The 21,563-nt window shown below is 36.2% G+C and overlaps 1 non-coding gene across 1 annotated transcript; it reads left to right on the top strand.

The window, feature by feature from the left end:
• Window positions 1-5,338: 5,338 nt before the first annotated feature.
• TRNAC-GCA lies at window positions 5,339-5,410 on the top strand. The gene has a single exon. It is a non-coding gene; the product is annotated as a tRNA-Cys (tRNA).
• The last annotated feature ends 16,153 nt before the right edge of the window (window positions 5,411-21,563 follow it).

A 21,563-nucleotide genomic window follows, 5' to 3' on the forward strand; every position in this document is an offset into this window, starting at 1 on the left:
ACTGATATTAATATATTATTAAAGTAGATCATTTGTGTGTATTATATTATATAAATAATATATTTATGTATAATATATAGATACTATTTGTACATATAAAATTATGGAATCACACATATACTTACATACCCCTATATACATACATTTGTATACACACATACTTAAATCACTGAAGCTAATAATTATTTTGATGCTTCATTCCAAAAGTTAACCTGCTCTCCTAGTCAGTAAAACCTCCACAAGTCCTATTCTTTCACTTTCCTCATATTTATTCTATAATCATATTTTGTTATCATCATTAAGATTATTTCTAGTTGAAACAGCAGATTTTTCCAATTCATATTTTAGAAAGTATCAATTCTATATGTAGTGATATATTTAGGCAGTTTTTGAGTCAAATAATACCATATTGAGAAAATATAACAAGATTAATGCTAAAAACAAAATAGAAACAAGTGCCTTTCTAATGCACCAGCATAACATTTCTTCTGCTCTGGTTGTTTTGTGATTTGTACTAAAATTTTGAGTAAACTGGTATGTTGTTATCCTTAAAATAATGGAATATTTTATTAGTTAATAATAATAATGCTTAAAGAAAAATATTTCAAGGAAACATGAAAAGGTCAAAATAAAGATTCAATTAACTACAAAATTAATCAGTATCTGTCCTGTAATTATAGCATTATAAAGATATTTACCCAACAATACCAAGAATGACTTTTTATGAGTAGAAAGTTTTTTTTAAGTAACTGCTATATTTCAAGGAAAAAATGCCTTTTGAAACCAATAATATAGGATGAATAAATAAATACTTAGAAGACAAAGGCTGGTCTTTAAAATTAGGAAAATAATGCTGATCTAATTCTACATGTGGATAGTTACTAATTAAAACTAAATTACCAAATGCCTCAAAAATTATTTTGAAATGATGTATTTGCCAGCTTAGTAGTTCAAATCTGCTATTCTATGAGATAAAAGTGATGCCATTCATTCCCCAACTTTCTACACTTTAAACTGATCTTGGGAGTTTGGGTCAGCTTCCAAGTGATATTTAGAAATATTTGTCAATTTTTTTGCACCAATAAATTTGTCAATTTATTGCACTCATCTGTATGTTATGTGTTTTTCCTGCTCTTTCTGCCCATATTTTAGGGCTGGTTTTACCAATACATTATCCATGATTTTCTCTTCTAAGGACTCACTTTACATCACTGGCTTTTGGATGATTTTAAAACTATTGCTATATTACTATTAATGTTTTAATGCAGTAATAGACAACTAACTAAAGTGTTACTAGTCCTTTCTTCTGCCAACAAAATAGTTATGCCTAAAAATAAATGGATTTTTTAAAATGTCAGAAGAATGACACTGTATTTCTCAATTCAGTTACCTTGCCCAGCGTGCTGACTGTGGTACTGGGCTATAAAACCAAAAAATTAATGCTCACAAGAATCTAGTGGTGATTCAAATAAATGAGCAAAGATTTAAATATGATATGATGAAAGCATCAGTAGAATTCTGTTCACAATACCATGAATCAGAGGGAAAGTGATTGGCACTGCCTGGGAGGGTTTCCTCAGGTGAACTGACCTCTGCATTGAATTTTATAGAATGAGAAATAGTTCACAGGAGAGCAAGAGATGAAAGTAGATTTCAAGCAAAAAGGCAAAGAATGGAGGTATAAGCTATGACAGTTTTGGGGGATTTTACCATAATGGAATGTAACAAGCATCTGATAAAGAAGTAGAAGATGGAACAGGGGGCCATGAGGCTGGAGAGATATCCAGGGAAAAATGATTAAGGTTTTCAATTCCATGATGCAGGGCTTCAATATATGGGTTTCAGGAGCCAGTGAAGGTTTTCAATCATGAGACGCATGTTTTGGCCCAATCACTCTGACAGCTAATGTGGCAGAGGGGTGGGAGGTATGGGGAGAGTGACAAATTAAACAGCTAAGAGGCTACTCAGATAGCCAGGGCAAGCCTTGACCAAGCCTCGGGAAGAAAGCACCATTGGAAATGTAGAAGTTGATCTTATTAAGGCCAAACCCCAAAGCTTCAGGGAAACAGAAATATTTAGCTGCATGATTTCATTATTCTCAAGTGTTTCTTGTATTCCAACAGTAATTATATAGCATATGGTTTCTTGATGAAAGAAGTACTAGCAAGCTAGTCCAGAACAAGGAAAGGGTCTGAAAAAAACTGATGGAAACTCCATTTAAAAGGTTTCAATGAAACCCCTAAAATTGTGCATGTGCATTTTTGTAAGAGGATCCATACTTCATCTATGATATAAAAAAAGTGAGAATTACTATTCTATATACAGTTTCAAGTCTGTTTCAATCTCACTCAGAATGCCTAAAAACATTACTGAAGTTTCTACTCCCATTCATTACCTACTGATCAGACTAATTTTAAATGGATTCTAGAATCTATGTTTTGCATAATGAATTGTTCTTGCTTGCACAGATAAGTACTTTGAGACTGGATCTCAGTATTTCTGAAGTGTTGATAAATTGAAGAAACGATCAACAATTCGTTATAAGACTACCAAGAATTTACTTCCTGTAAGTCAGTTAGTTGAGAAACCTAATTCTGAAAACAGGTTTGTCTGGAGGGCATCACTTTTGTGAGCCTTCTCATTCAGGTATCCATTTACTAGATTTTGATTGTTCTAGACTTCAGAGATGTAATGGAACATACTCTTTGGGGAGGTTGGTATTTTATTTTCTAATGTGAAAAGCCGCTTCAAAATGCCACTATAGTACGGGTGGGTAAAACTCCTGCAATTTCTCCCTTATATAGTGGTACCTTTTGATAGGCTTCAACCAGTTTGGGCCTAACTCCACCATAACAATCCTACACCCAGTGTCATGTCTATCATTTCCTAGACAGTGTTCCTCGAGGTCAGTGGCTGTGGATCTTTGCTTATCTCTTGATCCTTAATGTTCTGTCTTGAACACCATTGAAGTGAAGTTGTTCAGTCGTGTGCAACTCTTTGCGACCCGATGGACTGTAACCTACAAGGCTTCTCCGTCCATGGAATTTTCCAGGCAAGAGTACTGGAGTGAGTTGTCATTTCCTTCTCTAGGGGATCTTCCTGACCCAGGGATCAAACCCAGGTCTCCCACATTGCAGGCAGATGCTTTACCATCTGAGCCATTAGGGAAGCCCATGAACACCATTGGGGATCATGAAAAAGTATATTGAATGAAAAAATAAGTGCATATAAAAAAAAAACATTTCACCAAAGGACAGCAGAGAGATTTGAACGAGGAAGAAGTCACTTCTGAGAAACAGAATTATAGTTGCCTTTTGTAGAGAGACTCAGTGAATTTTTATAAATTTGTGTTTTTAGGCTCTTAATAGGAATCCTTTGCAAAGCTGAATTCTTTACCTCATTTCCCCTGTTAGCTATTGGAGGTTTTCAAAACTCCAAGCCTCAATATCATTGTTTTAATTCATGGTACCCTTTGGAGAACTCATGTTATAAGCCACCTGTATTCCTTTCCAAAATTCACTATTGGGCCATTTTATTATAAATGAAACGACTGCCTAAGAGTGAGAATTGTTTAAAACTGGAATGGGTAACTAGGAAAATTGTTCAGATGCTTTCGTTAAACACAAAATACTGTTTTTAATCTATCTTGATTAATTAGACAATAATCCTGGCCCAGTACAAAGGGGCCCTCCCAAGTTCATCCTAGGCCTCTGATTCTCTTTCTGCAGAATGTTAGTTCTTCAGATGAATAGAATAATTCTTAACCGAAGTACTCTTCTTTAAGAAAAAGAAAATGTGGGAATTTCCTGGTGGTCCTAGAGAAGGAAATGTCAACCCACTCCAGTATTCTTGCCTGGAGAATCTCATGGACAAAGAAGCCTTGTGGACTACAGTCCATGGGGTTGCACAGAGTCAGACACGACTGAGCAACTCACACACACTTTCCTGGTGGTCCAGTGGTTAGGACTTGGCACTTTCATTACCCTGTGCCCAGGCTTGATCCCTGGTTAAGGAACTAAGATCCCATAAACTGCAAGGCGTGGCCCCAAAAAGAAAATCTATTCACATGCATGACACTATTCCACACAAATAACTAAACTAACAAAAATAAAAATAGCCCCCCTGCAAGAACAGGATATCAGAAATGAAATACAACGATACTTGATAGAAATTATCAACATTTTATCCGTCAGCATCTCTGTTTCACCAACTCACATGCCCGAAGATATAGAATGATTATGAAAACATCTAAAGCAAGTGTGCAAGGAAATATCTTTACCATGGGGAGAATGTTAGAAAGAAACATCACAAGGAAATGAGGTGCTTTGATAGCCCCATGTATCTAGTAATGAGACAACATTACAAGACCATTGGCAATGTTCAAAGATTTTTGTCCATCATCAATCTCTGCCAAAGGACATGACTGTAAACATCTAATTATAAAGCTACACGGAGCAGAGAGAGACAGCCTCTGGAATCTGCATAATGGTGGTAGGAAGTGGCTTATCCACTTAAAAATAGAGGATATTAGAGAGTGTTAGAGAATATTAGAAATGTACTACTGTGGCTCTGAGAAAGAAAAATACAAAACTAAGAGATATTTGGGGAAGCAGAGATTTTTCTGCATTATTTTGTAAAATATCAGAGAAAAACTGGAATTCCAAGGAATTAAAGTATCAGTTTACTAACTGTGCACTCTCTATTAAAAACCCGCCCACCACCCCTGAAGGGCAGTAACTCTTCTCTACCTCTCATCCTCTGCAAGGTCAGTATACTACATTGCATAGGTGACATCCACTGGTTATCCATGTGAATAAATTAAGAACAAATGGTTCAAAGCAAATTAACAGCTGATAAAGACAGTATTTGAAATAAAGGCCCTATTCAGGAAAATGGAACTACATGACTCTCACATTAAAATACTACCATTTTATATTAAATAATACTACTGCAAGGGTAACAGTCATCTGATAAATTTTCTGCTCTGTAAGGAAAGAGATATGCTAGATACAAAGGAAATTTTACCATGAAATAATGAAGCATAATCTTGGACACTTTCACTTGCAGAGGCCGCTTCCACAGTTCTTGGAGTTCCAGCAATATGTTCACAGGATCATTTGCACTTTTTTTAATATTTAAAAACATAGGATGCTGTACATATAACTACGTTTATCTCATTCTACACTTATTTCCATTTTGCTTCCCTTCCATTCATAGGGATTTGGGAAGTACAGTTAGGGGAATGTTGAACTGAAAATATGTTTAGCTTGGGTTTAGTAAGATATATATAGTTTCGTTTATTTCCACATATGATTAAGTTGTGGGCTTAATATGGGCTTCCCTGGTGGCTCAGAGGATAAAGCATCTGCCTGCAATGCAGGAGACCCAGGTTCGATCCCTGGGTTGGGAAGATCCCCTGGAGAAGGAAATGGCAAACCACTCCAGTATTCTTGCCTGAAGAATCCCATGGATAGAGGAGCCTGGCGGGCTACAGTCCATGGGGTCGCAAAGAGTCAGACACGACTGAGCAACTTCACACCTCACACATGATTAAGTTATTACTGACCAATGTAGGAACAATTTTAGGAACACATTTACCCTAGTTATGCCTACTCATCCAGCTCCATGATATGCATATAAGACCTGCAATTGGATTAGAATATCAACTTCTATTTTAATGCCTGGAAGGTACCAGCAGTCAAAGAGAAAGGCAGCTTGAAACAGACTGGACCAGAGAAAATTCTTCCAAACTGTATAATTCATGTATAAAAGACATTTGATAGAAGTTTCCCCAAATTTGATAGAAATCCTAAAAATGTATATGACATCATCAGTTGAGGGCTTCAGCTGAAGCTGAAAGAAACATTTTTACAAAGAGAAGATTTCAATTATCCATGTTTGATAAAAGATTGAATTCTATTATCTCTATAGAAAGTGGTGTTAGAAAATTATTATCATATGGATAGGTGATCAAGGAATGTGTATGTGCTTGAGAGGTCGCTTTCAGTCATGTCTGACTCTTTGCAACCTATGGACTGTAGGTCACCAGGCTCCTCTGTTCATGGGATTCTCCAGGCAAGAATACTGGAGTGGGTTGCCATGCTCTCCCCTCCAGGGGATCTTCCTGACACAGGGGTCGAATCCGATCTCTTATGTCTCCTGCATTGGCAGGTGGGTTCTTTACCACTAGTGCCACCTGGGAAGCCTGATCAAGGAGTAGGCTGCCAAAATTATAAGGAAAATTATCTTAACTTTTAGAAAAAATTAATTAATAAAGCATTACTTTTGAATTTTGTGATATTTATGGTATCTGATGGCTTTTTACATATATGTAATTTGATTTATCATTTTATTTTAAATCTATATTAATTTGAACCTAATTTTGTATTTTTGATATTAGATTCTCTTTTCTAAAGAGAACTCGCAAATTTGTATATGCTTCCGGCACTATCAAGATTAATCAGTCTATGACTAGTAAAACTAGTGAGTTGTCTTCTTGGAAATTAGATATTGGTGAGATAATAAAGGTTTTGCTTAAGTCACATGAAAGAGTTGGAATTAGAAAGATACTATTATTGTAATTATTTGTGATAGAGTCTCGGAAAAGTAGAGATTCTCTCTGAGAGAACACACTGCTTAAACTGATCTAACATTGACAAGTTACTGTTTAAGATGAGAGTATTGAATATTTTAGCTCAAAGACAGAATAGATAACTACTCCATCTTTACATTTTTAGTAGTAACTACAAGTATTTGTTTAACATCTTTTATATACCCAAAGTGCTTTTTTATAGTCTAGATTACAACTTTTTCATGGCAGTAGTGAGTCTTGTTTTGGAATAATAGTTTAGTGCCTGGCACATAGTGGGTACCCAATAAATTGCTATTGAGTAAATCAATGACTGTATTTAATCCTCCAATAAATTTTTAATTTCATCATAATTATCCTTATAGTACCTATGACAAGACAGAAGCAGAATGTTAGCCCAAATTTCCCCAAATCAAAAGGGTTCAGAATTTCAAACCTGTATGCTTTTTACTACATCGATGACATCCTACTACAGCAAATAAAACCTCCAACCTTCCTCTACAAAGAGTATTCATTTCAAAAGAAACTCCATTAATATTGACACACAAAAAATTATTGTTGCAATGTTTTAATGAATGCATATTTGTTATAAATACCATTAGAGATGATAAGTCAAGCGTTAGACAAACATTTTCAGAATTACATTCATGTGGAAAACTACTTATTGAATTTAAATTTTATTAACTTGAAGACTATGAGTCTAAAAATGAAAACGTTTCTAACCATCTGAACTTTCACTTGGTAAAGCATTTATCCAATTGACATACAGTTGACACTTCCACAATTAAAGCCAACACTTAATATTGCCTGTCCCTATTAGAAGATAACTATTGTCCTCTAGTAGACTCAAATGACCATTTACTTTCTCCCAAAGAGCAGACATAAATAGGACTGACTCACCCAGCCAACTGTGCTAAATTGTTTAAAAGGACAAGGTCATCTGTGTGGGCAAGGTAACAGCCTATTTTGTAGACTTTTGATAATGTCTAGCATCTTACAAAAAAAATTCACAGAGGATTCAGAATTTTTGAAATAACAATTGACAAAGTGTTCCTACTAGTTTGTCTGTTTTACAAGGGAAACAAAAATGCTCAGAAACCCTCTACTCAGAGCTACTAGGTAATTCTTTGAAAATTCTTGTTCCACACTCCAATGAAGCCAAAAAAAAAAATGTCTCCTGATAATTTCAGTGTTGGGAGGGGAAAGACTGTGGGTTTTTCTCATCTTGATCATAATATCTCAGTCAGTCATCTTAAAGATAATCAGAATCAAAAGAGCATCAAGAGGAAGCTCTAATAGAACTCTGTGCTTTCAAAATTCAGCCTTGCCTGTAGAAAGCCACAGACCATGGACCCAGTGTGCATCATGACAAGAGAGAGGTTGCAAAACAGCTCAGAAAGGGGTACGCACACCCCAATTTGCCACTCAAACACATAGCTTGCTGATGGGCTCAGCTGTGCACTAGGCTTTGGGTCTGAGTTGCAGGAAAAATGAAAAATTAGATGCTTCTCATCTTGAAGACTGTCCAGATGCTGCCACTCGAGGAGAGGAAAGAAACAGCTAATTGGTCAGGGCTGGGGAATTGAGAGCTTGGTGCAGGGCCATAAGATGTCGGCTAAAATCTCACATTTCAGACCCTGTAGTTGAAGCAATGCCAGATTCTGCCAATTTTTTAGCATTCCCCAAGCAGACATTCCTGGTAATATCCCCAGGCTGTGCAAAGAGAGATCCAAATGCACAGAGTGGATACCTCTCGTAAGGAACTAGTTTAGCCCTCTTCTTGTATAGTGGTGATGGTAGGAGAATGGCGATGCATTTAATGGTGCATTTGGTGTTAGTTATACAGAAAATGAAAGGGCCACAGAGAAAACTATTCCTCACTCACAGACTAAAGCTTTCTGTCTTATCCAGGGAGAAGGGTGGCTTTGGTCATCTGCTAAGAGGTTGAATGAGCAAGGTAAAGAGGTAAGGCAAGAAGATGTTTCATGTAAGCAACTGCCCATGAAGAAAGCAGGGCAGAGATAGGGGTAAAAGGAGACTGAAGAATCTCAAGATCTCACCAACGTGAATCTGTCTGATCTTAGAATCATGGCTCCTGTAAACTCTTCCTGTTCCTTTCAATCTCTTTCCCTTCCTTCTATGTGCCTCGGCCAAATCATCAGATATTTACAACCTACACTTTTCTGTAATGTAATCTGCTTTTAAGGCTATCACACATCAGATTTTTTAACTATTAAAACATGTGCACTTCCAGGCTACACATAGCAAACACTGTAGCTGGCTCACTCAGCAGTCATTCCCACCTGCTTCTACGTCCCTTTCCATCTGCATTGGCTTGAAGGCTAAAGGCTAGATTTCCCAGATTCCTTTGCAGCTAACAGTACAGACAATTTAGGTTCTGTCAGTCAGACGAATCCCAGGGAAGCTGTTTCACAGGAGGAGTAGGATGTATGGCATAAAGGTTTCTGGTGCACATAGTGACACAAGTTCAGGGGGCTGGAGTTGACAGGTGTGGTAACAACTTCCTGGTTCAACAGGTTCTTGAAGAGTTACATGATCCATCTGCAGTCCAGCTCTGCTATACAGTTTGGGAATCTATTCCTGAACATTCTGAGCATCTCTTTCATCAGGTCTACCAATGATTATACGAGCCATAATAATCCCTTGAGTTTAAACCATCTAGAATGCATTTTATTTTCTGTAGTTAAGACTCCAGACTGATAAACATACTCTGGCTGCAGGAAGAAACCAGACTACTTAAGTATCCTTTTGTCTTTCAGACAATCCTTTTTTGCTAATGAGAAATTCACTAGAGGATAAATCTATCAACTATAGATATCACCATTTTAATTCCCAAACAAGATTGCACAAAATTCATAAAAATCTATATCATTCAAGCTACTGAATCACATTAAGAGAATTCTTTATCCTAAAAAATTATATTTTCATGTATCATTGATAAGAACATTTAATGGGCTTTTACCCAAATGGCATACTCAAGACAGTGGTTGATAGAAGCACTGCTAGGTCCATTGGTTTGCAAATCCTCTTAAAAATTTCTTGATTCTAAATCAATTGCAGACTTTTGTTTAGATCCTAGGAGCTCAGAACCTAGAGTACAGTAGAAGCTGTTTTGTTTGAAGACCTATAAATAATATAATTTTCTTCCAAATAATTCTCCATATTGGAGTTTTGCTGGGATATGAAAAAACATCACACACTCAAAATTTTATTATATAGAACAAAAAAATGTAATTTGGAAATCTTGCCTTAGGATTACCTTATGTACACAGCTCCTCATTAATCACCCAGTAAGGAGACTACAAAGAAAGTCCCAGGTTACTAAACTTATTAAGTTCTCACTGCCTGGGTTATCCCATTTTTCTCAGCATGTGATCCGTTCTAACTTAAAATCACGCTTCTGGTACATGCTAACACAAAATGATGAGAGATAGTTAATACATAATCAGAGAATTTCAAACCCCTGAATAGTGTAATTACCAAAAATGAGGATAAATCTTCAATGCAAAAATATATACATAAAATTGTTCTATCAATGCAAAAGAAGTTTTACCATTACTTTGTGAAGATAGCATAATTGAAAACACAGGAGAGATCTGTTTCTCTATCTACTCTAACATATGTTTCAGAAACATAAAATGGTATTTATTAGACCAAAAAATGACTGGGATCTCAAAATAAAACTTGTAAGTAGCATCTTTAGAGAGTGTATAAAAACAATTGTAAATAAAAATAAATGGATTAGGCATAGTTTCTCTGAGTATGTTTTATTAGCAGGCAGGCTGTCCATTAAATATCTAGCTATGCAGAAGGAAATCAAGGATGGAAATAAAATCCCAAAAAGATCTTTTGAGAAAAATATGAAAAAATGAGAGCTTAAAAAATAATTGCCTAAATAAAGTTTACAAAATTGAAAAAGGAGCAGAATGAGACTTTAAAAATGAAATCTTTGAAGGAGAGAATAAAGTCAAATTCTTCTGATCCCAAATTAAAACAATCTCTTTCCAATGTATCATTTCCTTAGCAATGACTAAGCAGTTGTTAGCACAACATCATATCAATCTCCATAACACACCTGTGATTGTTTACCACATGCTGGTCTGTAAAATGCTATAGGCATATAATCTCACTTAATCTTCACAGTGAGCCCACCATGCAAGGATAACCAGTATTTCCACTGTGTGTCTAAAAGACACAAAAGAAGTGAGTTTCAGGAAATTACTGAAGATCTCAGAACTAGAAAGAAGACTGGAGCTTAGTTTTCTACTCCAAACTTGGTATTATTAACCTCTGTACTATACTAATATTTTTGTGGCCATATCATTAGAATTAAAACTAGTTCCACCAAATTGTACCACACAGACACATTCACCTATATGCCTCTTTATGTCAGGGTTCAAAAAACACACAAAAACACCAAACAAGTAAGAACTATACTAGAAATCCACCAGTGTGTCAGTGAGGACATTTACATTGCAAAAACCAAACAAACCCAATCTTTAATCCAAGTATGGATAAAAAAGAAAAAGAGGGGGAAAAAGAAGCTCAATAGCTGAGGAAACTGGGAAGCCCAGGAGGCATTGTTCTCTTCCAAACACTGTCTGGCACAGGGCTTCCAACGGCACCAGGCTGTGTCCTCCCTCCCCTGCCTCTTCAAGCCCTCAACCTTGGCTCCAGTCACAAACTGCCTCTACCTGTCACAACAGACTTCTACTTCAAGACACTTGAAGCAGCTTTGGTCTTTCATCTTTCAAGTCTGAGTCCACTAGAAATAAAGAACACTTCCTCATGGGACCAGAAAAAGACTGGAAGTAGCAAAGTGTCACTTGAGTCACACAGCATGAGTCATGGTAAGACGACACTGTGTTCAGGGAGATGGTTTATTCTGATTGGGTTAGGCTGACGTCTCACACGCACCCCTGGAGTCTGTGAATGGTACTCAGTATGTCGCAAGTGCTGGGGATATAAGAAAGGCAGATCCTTAAACACAGTCAGTACTTATACCAAAAGACAAAGTGGATGTTGAGTGATCATAAAACCATAGCAATCACATACTCAACTGACCATATGCAAATCGAATTAATAGTCTCAAAATGACCATACTACCCAAGGCAATCTACAGATTCAATGTAACCCCTATCAAATTATCAATGCCATTTTTCATAGAACTAGAACAAATAATATAAAAATTTGTATGGAAACACAAAAGACCCCCAAATAGCCAAATAGCAGTGCTGGAGGAATCACAAGCCCTGCCTTAAGGCTATATTCCAAAGCTACGGTAATTCAAACAGTGCAGTACTATCACAAACACACACACATAGATCAATGGAGCCGGATAGACATTCCAGTAATAAACCCACACACTTATGGTCAACTGCTGCTGCTGCTGCTGCTAAGCCGCTTCAGTCATGTCTGACTCTGTGCGACCCCATAGACGGCAGCCCACCAGGCTCCCCCGTCCCTGGGATTCTCCAGTCAAGAACACTGGAGTGGGTTGCCATTTCCTTGCTAATTGATGTCAAAAAAGGCAGGAATAAACATTGGAGAAAAGACAATGTCTTCAATAAATGATGCTGGGAAAACTTGACAGTTACTTGTAAAAAAATGAAACTAGAACATTCTCTAACACTACATACAAAAATAAAATGGAATAAAGGCATACATTTATGGCCAGATACTATAAGATTCTTAGAGGAAAACAGGCAGAATACTCATTGGCATAAATTGCAGCAAAAAATTTTTTGATCCATCTTGTAGAGTAAATGAAAGCAAAAAAACAAAGACTAAATTAAACTTACAAACTTTTTCACAGCAAAGGAAACCAAAAACAAAATTAAGACAACCTACTGAATGAGAGAAGATATTTTCAAATGATATGACTGATAAGGAGTTAATATCCAACTATATAAATAGCTAATAGAACTCAACATCAAAAAACAAACAACTCAATTAAAAAATGGACAAAAGAACTGAATAGACATTTTTCCAAAGAGGAAAAATCCAAAGATGTCCAGCAGGCACATGAAAAGATGCTCAACACTGCTAATCATCAGCCAAACGCAAATCAAAACCACAATGAGATATCATCTCACATCTTTCAGAATGCCTGTCACCAGAAAGAAAATAAATAACAAATATTGGTGAAGGTGTGGAGAAAAGGCAACCCTCCTACACTGTTGGTGGAAATGTAAATTGCTACAGCCACTGTGGAAAACAGTATAGAGGCTTCTTAAAAAGCTAAAAATAGAACTATTATGAAAGAAAGTGAAAGTTGTTAGTCACTCAATCATGTCTGACTCTCTGTGACCCCATGGACTGTAGCCTGCCAGGCTCCTCTGTCTATGGAATTCTCCAGGTAAGAATACTGGAATGGGTTCCCATTTATTTCTCCAGGGATCTTACCAACCCAGGGATTGAAGCTAGGTCTCTTGCATTGTAGGCAGATTATTTACCATCTGAGCCACCAGGGAAGCAATTATATGACCCAGCAATTCCATTCCTGGATATATATCTGACAAAAACAGATACACTAATTGGAAAAGATGCATGCACCCTAATGTTCATAGTAGCATTATTTATAATTGCCAAGGAAAGGAAGCAATGAAAGTGGCCATCAACAAGAATGGATAAAAAAGAGGTAGGTGTGTATATGTATATATATATGTATATACATACATATATATATACACACACACACGTATACAATGGAATATGACTCAGCTATAAAAAAGAATGAAATTTTGCCATTTGCAGAAACTTGGATGATTTGGAGTGCATCATGCTAGTGAAACTAATTGAAATAAATCAGAGAAAGACAAATACTGTATGATAGCACTTGTATATAGAATCTAAAAAGAAATACAACAAACTAGTGAATAAAAAATTGTTTTTAAAGAAGACTCATGGATATAGAGAACAAACTAGAGGTTCTCAGTGGGGGAAAGGGAAGGGGGAGTAATATAGGAGTAGGGGATTAAAAAAGGGTTATTATGGGATTATATGAAATTGTGTGTGTGAAATTTTTGAAAATTGTAAAGCACTATAATGGAGACAGAAAATGGCAACCCACTCCAGTACTCTTGCCTGGAGAATCCCATGGAGGGAGGAGCCTGGTAGGCTACAGTCCATTGGGTCGCAAAGACTCGGACATGACTGAGTGACTTCACTTTCACTCTCTTTCTTTCAAAGCACTATAAATCATCTTTCATTCAATTAAAACAGATAATTTTTTTTAAAAGATGCAGGTTTGATCTGGATGACTTCTAATATCTGAATTTACCATAGAGTTTGATGATAATTCATAAATGTCCCTTCCCTTTAATGCCTGCCTACCAGGTGCTCTGGCCTCATGTTTTTCCCTGCTTAGCTCAGGTCTTCATCCTTGGTAAGAGTGAGACTCCTGACAAAACTCTGTGCTCCACCTAGATGTCTCTCAGTCCTTAGCCTGTGCCTTCCATAAACCTGATCTTCTCCAGTGCCACTTCTAAGTATTTTTGTGATTATAGATATAGACTCACCTGGTACAGAAGTTCAATAAAAAATTGTAAAGAAAATGTACTACATAAGTGTCACTGCATTAATAAATTGCCATCCCATGCTAACATGTTTCAACACTGCTTGACACAAACAATGGCTTAATTCATAAAAATAACTCTATTCTGGGATTAGTAGTAAGTATCTTTCATGACATTCAAATTGAGCCCCTTACTTTATAGGTAAAGGAAACTCTTCCAATTATGCAGCCTTAAAATCCATTCTCAGAAAATCAGATTAATAGAACACCCTATGAGTCAGTAGGGCTTCCCTGGTAGCTCAGCTGGTAAAGAATCTACCTGCATTGCAGGAGAGCCCAGTTCAATTCCTGGGTCAGAAAGATGCCCTGGAGAAGGGATAGGCTACCCACTCCTGTATTCTTGGACTTTCTTGGTGGCTCAAATGGTAAAGAATATCCACCTGCAATGTGGGAGACCTAGGTTCGATCCTGGGTTGAGAAGATCCCCTGGAGGAGGGCATGGAAACCCACTCCGGTATTCTTGCCTAGAGAAACCTCATGGACAGAGGAGCCTGGAGGGCCACAGTCCATGGGGTCACAAAGAGTTGGACACAACTGAGCGACTAAGCACAGCACATGAGTCAGTAAGTTCTATGTGGGCAAGAATTCTATCTTATTCATCTTCACTTGTCATAATGCCTAAGCACATAGTCAGAATTCAATTAGTGTAGGAATAAATGCTGAAATCTATTTTGGAATTGTGAACCATAAGAATATATATAACCAGCTTCAAAGTTCTTATAATTCATTATTTTTCATTCACCCAACAGTAATGTGTCAGCCAGTGTTGTAGAACTATAGATACAAAGGTGAGTAAAATAGGTAAAATTCTGTTTTTATGAAGCTTACTTTCCACTGGAAAATGATTGAGAGAATTAATAATTAAATAGTGTGTCAGGGAGTGATGTGTGGTAGAACGAACATAAGCAGGGAAAGAGCACAGAGAAGGATGGGAAAGGTGTTGGTTTAGAAATGGTTGCCTTAATGAGGGGATTTGGAGCGGATACTCTCCTTAGGCCTTAGTGTACAAGTAGGAAAGTGCACTGGTCCTAATTCAGACAGGGACTTCTCCAAAAGCAAGAGTTACACTTGAGTTAGACGATATCTGAATTGCTCCAAATTACAGTCTACTGCTTCTTTTGTAATTACTGATAAAAAGTGTCAAAACTAGATGTATTATAGTTATAGAATGAATAAAACTCATTCTCAGAGAAATTTAGAATGAAAGAAGCAATGAAAGTGGTGTCAAAAAGGTAATGATCCTTGCAGCAATACGCTGATTGCAGCTTTGCTGTGCTGGGGAGGGTAGTCTGGAGTGTCACTCAGGCAGCCGTACACGGACACTGAGGATTCTCAAGGCCTTGCTGCCAGGGGGCATTCACTATAGATGCAAATATATGTTCTTTCCTCATTATTATTCATAACAGCCCCCAACAGACTCTTATAAAGCAAAACATCATTCACTAAGCTCAGTATCCATGAACTTAAAATATGGTTCTTCACTCATGTGTCACTAATTACCACTGAACTAACTAAAATGTATTTATAAACCATTATCCCATAGAGGCTACTCCAGAACATTTTAGAAGATTCTTTCCCAGGGAGGGATGCTATTATAAAAGTGCAAAGAGAAACTTTAAAATTAAGTAAAGGATAATTTTTCCTTTCTCATTAAAATGTCACAGAAAATTCTGAAAGTTAAAAATTCCCGTCTTTTAATATCAAGCATTTTGTTCTAATTTTTTAAATTTTATATTTTTATAATACACACACATACAAAGCTCCTTTTAAAACACATAAAATAAAGAATCTGGTTTAAACAACCCATAGAGTTCACTACAACTCTAAAGTTTGGTGACTATTTGGGCCTTTGTTATAATTTTTAATCTATGAGGATGGTGATACAGTTAAACCCAAATGCTTAATATAAGTAGTTAAGAAATATGTGATATTGAGGGACATGGATCTATTTTTCAGGTTCTCACTCTTAAAAGGAGAGAGAACTACCCAGTATCATAATGAATGCTCAAAATATATTCTGTTGCATTGATATAATTGAAAAGATGATCTAGAAAAACTCTTTTTGGTGAGGTTTTATTGCATTAAATAAATTGACTCCACAGATGCACACATATACAAATGCACAGAGGGAAATGGAAAACTAGAGCTATTAGCCACATAACTGAAGTCAAATAAAAATACAGTTAATTATCTAGTTCTTTTTGATGAAAGGAACTACTCAACTGAATTAGATATATTTTCTAGTGTAATATACACAGTAATATTATTTCTGTAGAACTTACATGATTGCATATATATACATATGTGAAAAATATATACATATTATGTATGTGTGTGTGTATGCTAAGTCATATCCAACTCTTAGCAACCCCATGGACTGTAGCCCACCAACTCCACCAGACTCCTCTGTCCAAGGGATTTTCCAGGTAAAAATACTCAAATGGATTGCCATTTCCTACTCCAGGGAATCTTTTCAATCCAGGGATCGAACCTAAGTCTCTTGAATCTCCTACATTGGCAAGCAGATTCTTTGCCACTGTGCCACATGGGAAGCCCATGTTTATGTATATACAAGTATTTACAACACGAAAGAGATATATATCTATGCATGTAATAAATTTTGTTCCAATTATGTTTTTCAGGCATGTGTATTTTAATGAATGAACTTTTGGTGTGTAATGGTATGTAACATAATGGATTTGAATAATGTCATTACAAAGATTAAACAGTCTTTTGACCTTTGTTCCCAGCTCTCTATTCCAGAAAAAAATTCAACATACAGTAGTTTAAGGAGCAACAGAACTAGCAATGACCATTCATTTCAGTCTTACAAGGATACTCAGGAATATCCCTAAAACAGAATAGCTTTCACTCATTTGAAGACAACAAGCACACGTCAAGTTTACAAAACTTCATCATGATTGCATTATCTGTGCACAATACTCTGGGCTTTTATAAAGGAAAAATAAGCTATAACACGAAACAAAGTGTTATGCCCGCCTTGGAACAAAATGACTGAAAATACTTGAATAACAATTAAGAATATTCAGAAAACATTTTATATGAACTATCTGAGCACTAATATCCTCCTCCTGGGCAAAGTTATTGAAGATTTTAGCAACATGTGGAGACAGAAGCAAATGGTAATGTAATATTACAGCAACATAAAAATTATATTATGTATATTCTGTACTGTAGGAGTTTTATGGGAGGAAATGAGTATGGAGTCGATGAAAAAAGCAGCAGCAGCAGAAATGCAGAGATGTAAATTGGGGTGGCAAATACTACTCATGAATGAAAGGCTTCATGAACTAGGTCAGGAAGCCTAAGGAAATCTTATGGGCATGGCAAGATAAATGACTTGCATATACCTCAAATAGAAACAAAATGGACTCTCTATACTACAATTAGCATCTGACAGCTGAAGGATTATAAATCTGTCAAAAGTATATATAATTTCAGAGGATCTGACAATGAAGGGAAGTACTGGTCTTAAAGTCAGAATTCAAGCAGAGAAAAATAAATGCCACCAAAGATAATTAATGTAACAATAAGCTAAGTCAATTGTAGGTCTAAAATTTCAACTACCAAGATAAGTAAAAACTCATTAACTCCAGTATTATAACTTTGAATTCTGAGGATACAACCATCTCTTATTGAGTATCAAAGCAATAGCAAATATTTAAATATAGTAATCAATTATTACTCTTTCAGATTCCAGATGATTTTCTACATCCCTAGAATGTAGAAATGTATTGTTCCTACATCCCTAGGAACAGTACAATTCAGTCGTTAAGCTTTTGTGTGTGTGTAAATCAGATTCCAAGATTCCAATCCTGTTTCTGCAATTTGTTAGGTATCTGATCTTGAATATTACCTCACTTCTCTTAACTTCTCATTTTTCATCAGTAAATATAACAATCTCGCTGTCTACCTTAAAGGTTTGTTATAAGGATGAAAAGGAACAGTACTGTCTTTAATACTTTGCAAGGAGAGTGAACACAATAAAATGATCACTAAACGATCACTTTGTTATCAGCAAGTTCCTCAACAATGTATAAGGTGGTACTTGTCACCTCCCTTTCACAATTTATCTAGTAAGAAGTAAATCTGAAAATTGGAACTAAATCTGGCATCAAACAACAACAACAACAACAAAATCCAGCAATAACAACAAACAAACCCTAAGTTAAAAAAAAAAAAAATGATACTACATAGGGGAATTTTATGTTTCTGATATTATTGTGCATTTGATCATTAACTTACAAAGTTTTAATTCCTGTTTATCTTTTAAATACACAGAATAGGAGCTTCCCTGATGGTCCAGTGGTTAAGAATTCACCTTGCAATGTAGGTTCGATCCCTGGTCCAGGAAGATCCCACATGCCGTGGAGCAACTAAACCTGTGCACCGCAACTACTGAGCCTGAGCTCTAGAAACAGCGCACCGCCAATTATTGAGCCCACGCGCTGCAACAACTGAGGCCCACGTGCCTTGAGCCTGTGCTCTCCAGCAATAGAAGCCACCACAATGAGAAGACCGCACGCTCCAGCTAGAGGGTAGCCCCTGCCCATCACAACTAGAGAAAGCCTGCATAGCAATGAAGATCCAGGGCAGGCATAAATAAATATTTTAAAGCTACACAGAATAAAGTAATAAAATGGTAAATTAAAAATTCTGAAAATACTTGAAAAGGAACAGCACTCTAAAAAATACGTATTAACCATATTAATAGAAGTCCTTTTTTTTTTTTTTGGTTTATTGTTTTCATTTGAACTTTTTTTTTAATTTTATTTTATTTTTAAACTTTACATAATTGAAGTACATTTTAATACAAGCAAATCAGCACTAAAAAGTGAACTTATGTAGAAAAATAAGGGCATTGAAAGGCAGATTTGCTACTGGAGTATGCAAAATAGTTAAATTATTTGCCATTTTTGCAGTTCACAGAACATATAATCATCTTTTTAAATTTCTTTTCTATTTTTCCATGTCAGTAAAGGTAGACCTTTATGGAAAATACCTTTACAGAATTAAACAATTATGTTGTCCTAGAAAAAGCTGTAAAATAATCTTTAAAAATACAAATTTTTTATTTCACTATGGCAATCGTTTTAGGATGGAGGTCCCCAATTCTTTCAGACTTACATTCAGGCTATATATTTTTCCTAGAGGGTTTAATCTATTGTGCTACATTGACTGATCCCAAGTGTGGGATCTTTCCAGTAAATATGATTTTCCTCTTTGATCAGCTCTGGAAAACATGATAGAAAAACACAGGGCAATATGTGTGAATAAAATTCTTTTTCTTTTCTTCTTTTAGTGAAGTAGGCATTTTCCTCAAGCACAAATTAATGTAAATCAAGCATTGTTAGAACTCTGACCTTTGAAATTATACTTGCATAGTCAGATTTCCCTAACAAAGTGAATGTTTACAGTATCTTTTATTTAAATCAATATCCTTTATGCATGAGCAGAGAGAGGCAAAGAGAAAGGCCAACAGCAAATAAAGAGAACCCAAATGATTTAGCTCAGCACAGTGGAATAATGAGCCAAGCCTTCCCCAGCGTCCAAGTCACCCTGTGATATTTAGCAAGGCACTTACAGAAGGGTATTAGCTCTTTCAGGTCATTAAGATGCCATTTTGTGCACTTCCATAGTCAACATACTCTCAGAGGCATCTAAGTTGCTATTGGGGGATGATGGCAGCAGGGGGGTGAATAAACTACATGATTAATTTATGGTTTGATTGCAATGTTAGTTAACGGGTAGACTTAATTTTCAGAGAGGAAGCAGTTATCAGATGTGTGTTGGATGGAAATGAACTGAAGCACTGAGTTGATAGTATGAAATGAAAAAAAAAATCTTTCTTGGTATTCCTCAAACATAATAGCATAGATGGGCTTCCCAGGTGGTGCTAGTGGTAAAGAACCTGCCTGCCAATGAAGGAGATGTAAGAGATGCAGATTCGATCCCTGGGTTGGGAAGATCCCCTGGAGGAGGGCACAGCAACCCACTCCAGTATTCTTGCCTGGAGAATCCCATGCACAGAGGCACCTGGCAGGCTGCAGTGCACAGGGTTGCACAGATTCGGACACGGCTGAAGTGACTTGGCACACACACAGTAGCATAGATAAAAAGATTCCTGAACTGTATCAACATATACTGCAAATCTTAGGGTACCACAAATGAAGATGCTGTTGAAATATTAAATCCTCGTCAATTTTAATTACAAATTTAAAAAATTACACATGCACCACCTACAGTTTTAAAAGGAAGCTTATAACCATCACTTTTAGCCTAATTTTATGTATGAAACTTTATAGTTTGAGTCAATTAAATCACAAATTTAGCTCTATTTTATGCTAATCTATAGAAGAAAAGTCTGTGTTCTTCTACCAAGCAGATGCGCTGATCCATCAACCTGATTGCCCTTTTAGGAATGATGGGGCTTCTGGTGTTCTGTATGCTCCACCAGTTTTTCCTAGTAAAAGACTCTGGTGAGCCTAATTATCTGGCCAACAAACTACTGCTATTCATCAGCATATTTTCATCCCTGCCATATATCTAATTAATAAGTCATTTGTATGGCCCAAGAAAAAAATTTTTGAATTTTTATAAGACTCATCTAGAATAAGCAATTTCTATTTGCAAAGTGATGTCAATGAGAGTATGAGAATATTAAGGGAAGCCCTTAATGCTATGTATTTTACATGAATACCTATAAACATATTATACTTGTTTATGGTGTATTGGAGATGAATGCATCTTAATGATGGTATACTAAGCACAAGAGACAAATTTTCCTTCCAATTATATGATCATTGAACTTATTCCTCAACAAGAAAATAAATCATAACAGTAAATACTTTCATCACCTTGACTGTACATCAGGCATGTTCTAAGCACTCTGGCTATATTAACTTATCTTCTCAGTCCAGTAGGCTAGGTTCTGTTATTATCTCCTTTTTACAGATAAGAAAAGTGAAGCATAGAGAAGCTAAGTAATTTGTCTAATTCCACACAACTAACTAGTAAAGAAGAGACCAGGGATTCAAACTCACATAGCACATCAAGTACAGGCTCCCAACCACTATTCCATGACCCTCTCAGCATCTCTATAGTTCTCTTGCAGATACACCTTGTGTATTTTTTTATATCAACATGCTACAATTCAGTGCCTCTTCATTTTTCACATGATGGCACAGACAAGAACAAAGATGACATTTGACCAGCAGATTGGAATCAAAGTTGAGGATTGCTTGTGGCCAGAAGTACCATTCCATGTGTGTGTATGTGTATGTTTTCTTTCTGGCTATGCTTGGGATTAAAGAAATCAGTATCTCAGCATAATATCATGGAATTGTAGACACCCAA

Source organism: Bubalus bubalis, chromosome 9 (assembly GCF_019923935.1).
Source record: "Bubalus bubalis isolate 160015118507 breed Murrah chromosome 9, NDDB_SH_1, whole genome shotgun sequence".
NCBI lineage: Eukaryota > Metazoa > Chordata > Mammalia > Artiodactyla > Bovidae > Bubalus > Bubalus bubalis.